General features: G+C 37.2%; 1 protein-coding gene across 1 annotated transcript in view; it reads right to left on the reverse strand.

Annotated features, from left to right (window-relative positions):
- Nucleotides 1-10,525, reverse strand: part of surf2 (surfeit 2) — a 108,290-nt gene that overhangs the window by 60,818 nt on the left and 36,947 nt on the right. The window lies entirely within an intron of this gene.

A 10,525-nucleotide genomic window follows, 5' to 3' on the forward strand; every position in this document is an offset into this window, starting at 1 on the left:
TTTAAGCTGGACAAAGCTGGTTTTGGGCTGGGCTCCTATCTGGATAGGCTGATCAAGCTGGTTTTAGCTGGTCATCTCCTACCCTGACCAGCTAAAACCAGGCTGGAAATGGCTGGAAACCAGCCTGGAAGTGGCCGAAACACCTCTAAAACCAACCTGGTCGACCAGCTAAAACCAGCCAACCATCTTAGGCTGGTTTAAGCTGGATTTTTTTAGCAGGGAATCAAAATTAAATAACAATAAAGAGCTTATTGTGCTGTGCTAAACTGGATAAGATACTGTCTTGTCATTTATAAGAGCGCAAAAGTCCCAAAAAGGAAATTTCTCAACATCATAGCATGGATATCAGTAAGCTTGAGCATGGGGGAGCTAAATCCACTAAACACTTAAGAGTTTGTTTCAACTCCATGAACTTTTGCAGAGTGTAGAATATCAGTTTCAGCACACGAGAACAACATCAGTCTTCAGTATGAAATGTTATGTTAGCCTTTAAATGTTGAAGACATGAAGAAACACCTCTTCAACAGAAGCTCCTAACCAAATTCATATTACATTATAGAGTGTGACAGCTGTACAATTCAGCACACAACTCGCTTATTTCATTGGCAAATGTATAATTATTATATATATATTGTGGAAAGATTGGTTAAACTAGATACAGAAATGATGTTAGACAATGTTTGACTGCCATCATTTACTTCGTCTTGAAATGAGCTGTATATTGAGATGTGGAGGATTTGACATTTGTTCAGTTCACCATGGAGAAAATGTTTCTCTTCTTATCTAAGTTTGTCCTCTTACAGATCTTAAAATCAGACAAATTGTTTAAACTCACGAGGCTGTGTTACGTTCATTTTGAACAAGCTTTTTTACTCAACTTCACAAGGCTAAAAGAGCTTGAGCATTTAAAGGCTTCACTAGGGTAATCAGGGTAAAGTTAGGGTAATTAGGCAAGTCATTGTATAACAGTGGTTTGTTCTGGAGACAATCCAACACTAATATTGCTGAAGGGGTGAATAATATTGACCTTAAAATTGCTTTAAAACAATTAAAACAGCTTTTACTCTAGCCGAAATAAACAAATAAGACTTTCTCCAGAAGAACAAACATTAGAGGAAATGCTGTGAATTTTTTACAAATATTTACTAAATTAGCAAGGACTCTGCTCAACATAATTTGGTAAAAAATATTTAAAAAAGGACAAACAATCAAAGGGGGGAGTGAATAATTCTGACTTCAACGGTGTATATATATATATGCACAAGTGCATCTGATTAACGTTTTCTATGTATTTTTAAACGAACAAAGAAATTATTCATGGTTTTTTTGGTCCTTCATAAGAAAAGGTTTGGGCAGCCGCAGGTTATAGCAAAGCAAAAAGGGTAGTTTATTAAAATAACCCCCACCCCCACCGCAGTCTTACTGAAGAGACAGTGTTATACCCCTCAGTGCACATACTCTCACATTCCTGCCGGATTCCAGGAAAGATTCTCCTCTGAAAAGATCTTGCTGTGGTTTTCTGGAATTGACCAGGAGTGCTACAATGCAGTGGTGGATCTGGGAATTTATAAAGGCAGGGGCCAGGGTTTACAGAGGGGGGCCAAGTTATTCAGTTGGTGCTGGAACTATCAATTTCGCCATGAAGCGCACCATTAATGTTGACATGGCAACTCAAAATGTTTATTTAATATAACGCATATAACAGCTATGAGCAGAACCCCAGTAAATAAATCTCATAACTCGAGATTAACGTAATGTCGAGAGGATCACTTGTTTATGATTGATCACAGCTGGTCCCGCATTATTCAATTCATAATTCTCCAATCAGATGATTCCTAATCCACTGTAAACACCCTCAGCTCCATATCACAGCCATCTTTATTTTGAGGAATCCCCCCTTCCACCCCTGCTCCTCCTCCTTTCCTAGATGGGTGGCCCAGTGGCTAACACTGTTGCCTCACAGCAAGAACGTCACTGGTTCTAGTCCTTACCAAGCCAGCTAATATTTCTGTGCGGAGTTTGCACGTTCTCCCAGTGCTCATGTGGGTTTTCCCCAGTTTCCTCCCACCTTTCAAAAACATGCAGCTTAAGTTAATCGACTAATCCAAATCAGCACATAGACATGCTGCTAGTCAGTAGTTATCTCTAAGAGTGATCACTATCTGTTCATTAGCTAATACAGCAGGGGAGTTCTCCAGATCTACCTGAGCTCAAACTCCCCTTTAGCCTTGCAAACAGGAGGGAGCCCCGGGCTCGAGGATCTTATGAGCTCAGGGCTCTCTCCCAAGACAGCATGCCAAACACGCTTTATCATCAATCATCAGCTGAATGTCAACTCTAGAAGTCCATTTTGAAACATTTGTCAGAGAAACGAGCCGGCTTTGTATCAGTTTTACCTCCTGTTTCAGAACAAGTCAGCTGATCTTCAGGGACGAAAGCACTTATGCAAGAAAACAGCTGAAATAATAAACAACATCCGGCGTTCGACACAAAATAAAGCGCATCTGTATGTTTGAGCTTTGATATAAATCAGCAGTCACTTAGAGGAGAGGCAGTACAGGGGCCAGCTGGATTTAAACGGGGGCCGGTGCCCCTGTGGCCCCACCCCTAGATGCGGCCCTGCTACAGCATGCAGGAAAGAAAGTCTCATAAATTAAAACTTCATTAATTTATGCAACAGCCTTACATTTATAAGGGAAACATGAGGGTGATCATACACAAAAAGACCCCAGCCTATAAGGCTAGACGTTTTCTTTCCCTTATTGATTTATTTGTTTGGTGCATGTACTCGTGTACGATCGGAAAACTAGTGTCCGCCTCTCCCAACACAATCCCACGACAATTCGTACCTTTTTGATTTAGTGGCTAATTCGCATGATATCGTACGATGTAATTCGTACAATTTAGTACGATTTGCTCATCCCCCAATGACGGTTGGGTTTAGGGGTGGGGTAAAGTGCCACGCCTTCTTTTTAAAATCGTACAATTTCGTAAGACTGAACTCGTACGAATTCGTACTTATTAGTCACTACACTGACAAACGTAAAATACTTACGTTTTCTCGTGAGATCAGGCGCGCTTCTCCCCAGCTGGCCCTCTTTGGCCCAAAGTATTCGGCAGGCCAAAAAAGGACGGCTGCTAGCCCCAAGAAAGCCCCGATTTGGCCTGATTAGGCCCTGGAAGTTACAGTGGAAACACGACTGGCCTTGGCTCGCTCGCTTTAGGCGTGATAGTGGAAATGCAGCTAATGTGTCCGGCTTTGACCTTGGCCAGTACCAAACCGTTTCAATCTGCATTCTACTAAACATGCTGTTTATCAGGAGGTTCCTTAAAATTTCCATCACAGTCTCAATAAACACCTTGTTCACTAGTCAGTGCACTGATTAGGGCGTCAGACATTTTAAGCGCTGACTCAATCCCTAAATTTTTCCAGTGCACTGAAACTCTCGCATTGATACGCATTACTATATGTGCCCTTAACAGAGGTTCAAAAGTGCGAAAATGAATCACGTGACCCAAATCATTGCACAAATGAGAGTTGGTATTGCTTATTTATTTTTTACATGAACAAACAGCTTCATAGCTGAGGAATAAATCCAGCAAACCTTTAGAAATGATTAATGGTTGAGCAAATTCATTCATTTTCTTTTCAGCTTAGTCCCTTTATTAATCCAGGGTCGCCACAGGGGAATGAACCGCCAACTTATCTAGCACGTTTTTACACAGCGGATGCCCTTCCAGCCGCACACGCACTCATTCACACTCACACACTACGGACAATTTAGCCTACCCAATTCACCTGTGCCACATTCTTACGACCCCCTCGATCGAGTCGAAACATAAAAGAGCTCAGAAAACAAAAGAATATACATGCTTACTCAAAACAATCTCATGGACAACAAGCAATCCGGCTTTAAGAAAGGCCACTCAACTGAGACTGCCCTGCTCTCGGTCGTGGAGGATCTCAGACTGGCTAAAGCAGACTCTAAATCATCAGTCCTCATTTTGCTGGATTTGTCAGCTGCTTTTGACACTGTAAACCACCAGATCCTGCTATCTACGCTCGAGTCACTGGGCGTTGCGGGCACTGTTATACAATGGTTCAGATCCTACCTCACTGACAGGTCATTCAGGGTGTCTTGGAGGGGAGAGGTGTTCAACCTACAGCATCTAAACACTGGGGTACCACAAGGCTCTGTTCTTGGGCCACTTCTCTTCTCCATCTACACATCATCTCTAGGACCAGTCATCCAGAGACATGGATTCTCCTACCACTGCTATAATGATGATACCCAGCTATACCTCTCTTTTCATCCTGATGATCCCTCGGTTCCAGCTCGTATCTCAGCCTGCCTGTTGGATATTTCACACTGGATGAAAGATCATCATCTTCAGCTGAACCTCGCAAAAACGGAAATGCTTGTAGTTTCTGCCAACTCGACTCTACACCATAACTTTTCAATCCAGATGGATGGGGCAACCATTACTGCATCCAAAATGGTGAAAAGCCTTGGAGTAACGATTGATGACCAACTAAACTTCTCTGACCACATTTCTAGAACTGCTCGATCGTGCAGATTTGCACTCTATAACATCAGAAAGATCCGACCCTTCTTATCTGAACATGCAGCTCAACTCCTTGTTCAAGCTCTTGTTCTCTCCAAACTGGATTACTGCAACTCTCTACTAGCCGGGCTTCCAGCTAACTCTATCAAGCCTCTTCAACTGCTCCTAAACGCAGCAGCACAAGTTGTCTTCAATGAACCTAAACGAGCACATGTTACTCCGCTGCTCATCCGTTTGCACTGGCTGCCAGTTGCTGCTCGCATCAAATTCAAAGCTCTGATGTTTGCTTACAAAGCGATTTCTGGCCTTGCTCCTTCTTATCTGCTCTCACTTCTGCAGATGTATGTGCCCTCCAGAAACTTGCGTTCTGTGAATGAACGTCGCCTCGTGGTTCCATCCCAAAGAGGGAAGAAATCACTTTCGCGAACTCTCGCATTCAATCTGCCCAGTTGGTGGAATGAACTCCCTAACTGCATCAGAACAGCAGAGTCACTCGCTGACTTCAAGAAACCACTAAAAACTCAACTATTTAGTCTCCACTTCACTTCCTAATCTGCAATTGCCTCTCTGAATATCACACTAACTGTACAAAAAAAAAAATAATAATAATAATAATAATACTTTCCTTCTTAGACTTTACAGACCTGAAACTTGCCTACAGCACTTATTCATTGTTGCTCTTATAGTTGTGTAAATTGCTTCCTTGTCCTCATTTGTAAGTCGCTTTGGATAAAAGCGTCTGCTAAATGACTAAATGTAAATGTAAATGTACATGCAACTTATCTATTACACATAAACTACTAGAACAACAAATCAAGAAACAAACAAACGTCTAGGAGAGAATAAAGAAAAAATAACCAACATATAAATAATGCCAAACAAATCCATAAGGTTGCCGAAATTAAGAGATGGTCTTGACGTGAGGGCGTCCAAGTAGCCACACCGACCGTCCTCCAGAAGCTAGCACACACTCGCATTTATATGCTTTAAACCAATTGGGGAGCAAGCATGGCACCCAATCAGGATCTGCCACATCCAAACGGGAATACTGGGGTCGTCACACGCATGTGTTTGCACTGGGGGAAACCGGAGCATACTCTGTATTTCTGAACTTCTGTTAAGAGCGCATGCTGTGTGTATGATTTTCACAAGTCATTGTGGGAATTTTCAGGGTGCGAACGTTTCAGTGCACTTGAAAAATTTAGCAATTGAGCCAGCACATAAAAAGGCTGATACCCTAATCAGTGCACTGACTAGTGAACAAGAGTGCTTAATAAGACGCATGTCAATACAGAAATAGCATGTCAGCTTTCTATAAATCTAGAGCGAAATAGTGTAATGTAATGTGTGCATTTATGAATGATGACATTTTTTTACGTATGCTGGGAGCCCAGCGTTAGAACAAACACTGCAATGTTCAGTTTAAAATCTTTTTTTTGATTTGATGCTGACTTTAAAGAAATGGAAGAATATCAGAACGCAACAATAAAACTCAGAATTGGTTAATTTTGCTTTATTTTTCAGCCATGATCTGAAACCCCCTGAAAAAGCTGAATACAATATAAACTTCTGAATATACCAAGAGTCGCAAGTTCAAAAATATTCAACTGGAGCGGAAAATTCAAAGCAAAAAACATCCCATTAGTAATAAACTGTATATGGAAACTAGAGAGGTCTAAATACGCTAATTTTACTAAAATTAGACGTCGAAATGTGTGGTTTACCTGTAGTTTAAACTTTTTAGACTGAGTGACGAATTTTGTGTTATCTTCACACGTTAAACACCTTGGCATGTAACAATATCAGAATGCAACAATATAACTCTTTTCCATAATCCTTAGGTTTTGCTTTGTTCCACCATGACCAGAAAAATAAATACAAATAAATACAAAACTCTACATAACGACTTATCATCATCATTATCATGTTTCGTATATGTAACCAACAGAAAACACTGTTTTTACTACTGTGACACTGTTTTTACACACTTTACTACTGTGACTGTTACCATGTTATGAAGTGTTGTCTACATGCATTAGAATAAACACCGGAATAATCAATACACAATGTATTTTTAATTTGCTATTGGCTTTAAAAAGTGGAAGAATATCAGAACACAACAATGTAACTATAACTTTAATAATTCGTTGGTTTTGCTTGTTTTCAACCAGGACCAGAAAACTAAATAAAAACATAATTAAAATATAAACTTCTGAAAAATCAGTATAGCGACTTATTATTATTAATGTAATATAATAATAATAATATAATAATGATAATGAAATATAATAATATAATGAAAGCCAAAAGAGTGAAAATGTGCAAATTTTACCACGTAAATAAGATGTCGAGAATATGCAGTTGAACATTTCTAGAGCGAGTGATGATGTGTTTTCTTCGTACGTGTTATTTTTGTGCATTGGAACACTGCAATATTCTTTTAATACTTCGTTTTTGATTTCACGTTAACTTAAAAAAAAAAAAAAACAGATATCAGAATGCAACAATGAAACTCATTTCAATGATTTGCTGGTTTTGCTTTTTTCCACCATACGCTGAAAACCGAAAAAGAAAAACTAAATAAAATATAAAAAACACCAAGAGTCGCAAGTTAAAAAAAATCAACTCGAGCGAAAAAATCACACTTGGCGAAAAATATCCCGCGAGTAATTTACATGGAAGCCAGAAAGATCAAAATATGCAAATTTTACCACATATACTAGAGCAATCAATGATTTTTCTTTGCACGTAATTTCTTTGCGCATTAGAATAAACACTGCAATATTCTATTAAAAATATTTTAGATTTCGTTGACTTTATGGAAATGGAAAAATATCAAAACGCAACAAAACTCATTTCAATAATTCGTAGGTTTTGCTTTATCTTTCCGCCGTGACCTGAAAACCGAAAAAAAATCAATAATAATACAATATAAACTTCATAAAATCAATAAAACAACTTATTATTATTTTGTTGAGAAATTGTAGTTGAAAATTTCCAGAGCAAGCAATGATTGTTCTTTGCATGTGTCATCTTCATGCATTACAATAAACACCACAATACTCTATAAAAAACATAATTTTTGATTTCATGTTGACTTTAAACTGATCAATATCAGAACATAACAATGAAACTCATTTTAATAATTAGTTGGTTTTGCTTTATTATTCCGTCATGCCCTGAAAACCAAAAAAAACAAATACAATAAAAAAAAAACAATATTCAACTCGAGCGAAAAATTCATGCTTAGCTAAAAACATACCGTGAGTAATTTATATGGAAACCAGAAGAGTCAAAATATGCTAATTTTACCATATAAACTAGATGTTGAAAACGTGTTGTTTACATGTAGTTTAAAGGCTCTAGAGTGATTTTTGTTCACACGTGACATCTGCGCATTAGAATAAACATTGTTATATAGTATTAAAAATTTGTTTTGGATTTCACGTTGACTTTATAGAAATGAAAGAATTTCAAAACGTAACAATAAAACTCATTTCAATAATTCATAGGTTTTGCTTTATTTTTCAGCCATGACCTGAAAACACGCAAAAAAACTAAAATACAAAAAAAAAAAAAATTCTTTACCACGTATACAAGATGTCGATAATATGCAGTTGATCATTTCTAGAGTGAGTGACGATGTGAGTTTTCTTCGTACGTGTTATTTTTGTGCATTGGAACACTGCGATATTCTTTAAATACTTCAATTTTGATTTTGAAAAAAATTCAAAAATTCATTAATATGCTGCAACACTGCAATATTCAATAAAAAGTTTTTGATTTCACGGTGATCGCACGTGTTATCTGCACACTGCAATATTCAATAAAAAGTTTTTGATTTCCCGGTGATCGCACGCGTTATCTGCACACTGCAACACTGCGATATTCTTTAAATACTTCATTTTTGATTTCACGTTAACTTACAAAAAACAGATCAGAATGCAACAATGAAACTCATTTAATAATTTGCTGTTTTTTTCCCCACCATACTCTGAAAACCAAGAGTCGCAAGTTCAAAAAAATTCAACTTGAGCTGAAAAAAAATCACACTTGGCACAAAACATCCCGTGAGTAATTTATATGGAAGCCAAAAAGGTCAAAATAGGGGAAAATGTTACCACATAAACTAGATGTGGAGAATGAGTTGCTTACATGTAGTTTAAACCTTCTTGATTTTCTTCACACATGATATGTTTGCACATTAGAATAAACACCTTAAAATGTAACATCAAAACGATCGATGGGTCGTCCATCGGATCAGAAATCGTAAGCGTTAAAGTGGCATTTACTGCTGCGACTGTTATGTTTGCGCATTAGAATAAACAACACAATAATCAATAAAAAATTTGTTTTTGATTTGATGTTGACTTTAAAGAAGTTGTAGAATATCAGAATGCAACAACAAAACTTCTGAAAAATCAATATAATGACTTGTCATTATTAGTTAAATGTCAAAATGTGCAAATTTTACCATGTAAGCAAGATGTCTAGACAGTTTTTTTACATTCAGTTTAAACGTTCAAGAGCGAGTGATGATTTTTCTTCGCACATTATCATCACACATTAGAATAAACACTGCAATATTTAATGAAATAAACATTTTTGATTTCACGTTGACTTTAAACAAACTGATTAATATGCTGCAATATTCAATAAAAGTTTTTGATTTCATGGTGATCGCACGCGTTATCTGCACACTGCAGCACTGCAATGTTCGATAAAAAAGTTTTTGATTTCACGTTGATCGCACGCGTTATCTTCACACTGCAATATTCAATAAAAGTTTTGATTTCACGTTGATCGCACACATTATCTTCACACTGCAATATTCAATAAAAGTTTTGATTTCACGTTGATCGCACGCGTTATCTTAACACTGCAATATTCAATAAAAAGTTTTGATTTTACGTTGATCGCACGCGTTATCTTCACACTGCAATATTCAATAAAAAGTTTTGATTTTACGTTGATCGCACGCGTTATCTTCACACTGCAATATTCAATAAAAAGTTTTGATTTTACGTTGATCGCACGCGTTATCTTCACACTCCAATATTCAATAAAAGTTTTGATTTCACGTTGATCGCACACATTATCTTCACACTGCAATATTCAATAAAAGTTTTGATTTCACGTTGATCGCACGCGTTATCTTCACACTGCAATATTCAATAAAAAGTTTTGATTTTACGTTGATCGCACACATTATCTTCACACTGCAATATTCAATAAAAAGTTTTGATTTTACGTTGATCGCACGCGTTATCTTCACACTGCAATATTCAATAAAAAGTTTTGATTTTACGTTGATCGCACGCGTTATCTTCACACTCCAATATTCAATAAAAGTTTTGATTTCACGTTGATCGCACGCGTTATCTTCACACTGCAATATTCAATAAAAACTTTTGATTTTACGTTGATCGCACGCGTTATCTTCACACTGCAATATTCAATAAAAACTTTTGATTTTACGTTGATCGCACGCGTTATCTTCACACTCCAATATTCAATAAAAAGTTTTGATTTTACGTTGATCGCACGCGTTATCTTCACAATGCAATATTCAATAAAGTTTTGATCTTACGTTGATCGCACACGTTATCTTCACACTGCAACACTTCAATATTCAATAAAAGATTTTGATTTCACGTTGATCGCACGCGTTATCTTCACACTGCAATATTCAATAAAGTTTTTGATTTCACGTTGATCACATGCGTTATCTTCACACTCCAATATTCAATAAAAAAGTTTTTGATTTTACGTTGATCGCACACATTATCTTCACACTGCAATATTCAATAAAAACTTTTTGATTTCACATTGATCGCACACGTTATCTTCACACTGCAATATTCAATAAAGTTTTTGATTTCACGTTGATCGCACGCGTTATCTTCACACTGCAGCACTGCAATTATCAATGAAAAAGTTTTTTTCATGTTGATTTAAA

This window comes from Danio rerio, chromosome 5 (assembly GCF_052040795.2).
Source record: "Danio rerio strain M-AB ecotype USA chromosome 5, GRCz13ab, whole genome shotgun sequence".
Taxonomy (NCBI): Eukaryota; Metazoa; Chordata; class Actinopteri; order Cypriniformes; family Danionidae; genus Danio; species Danio rerio.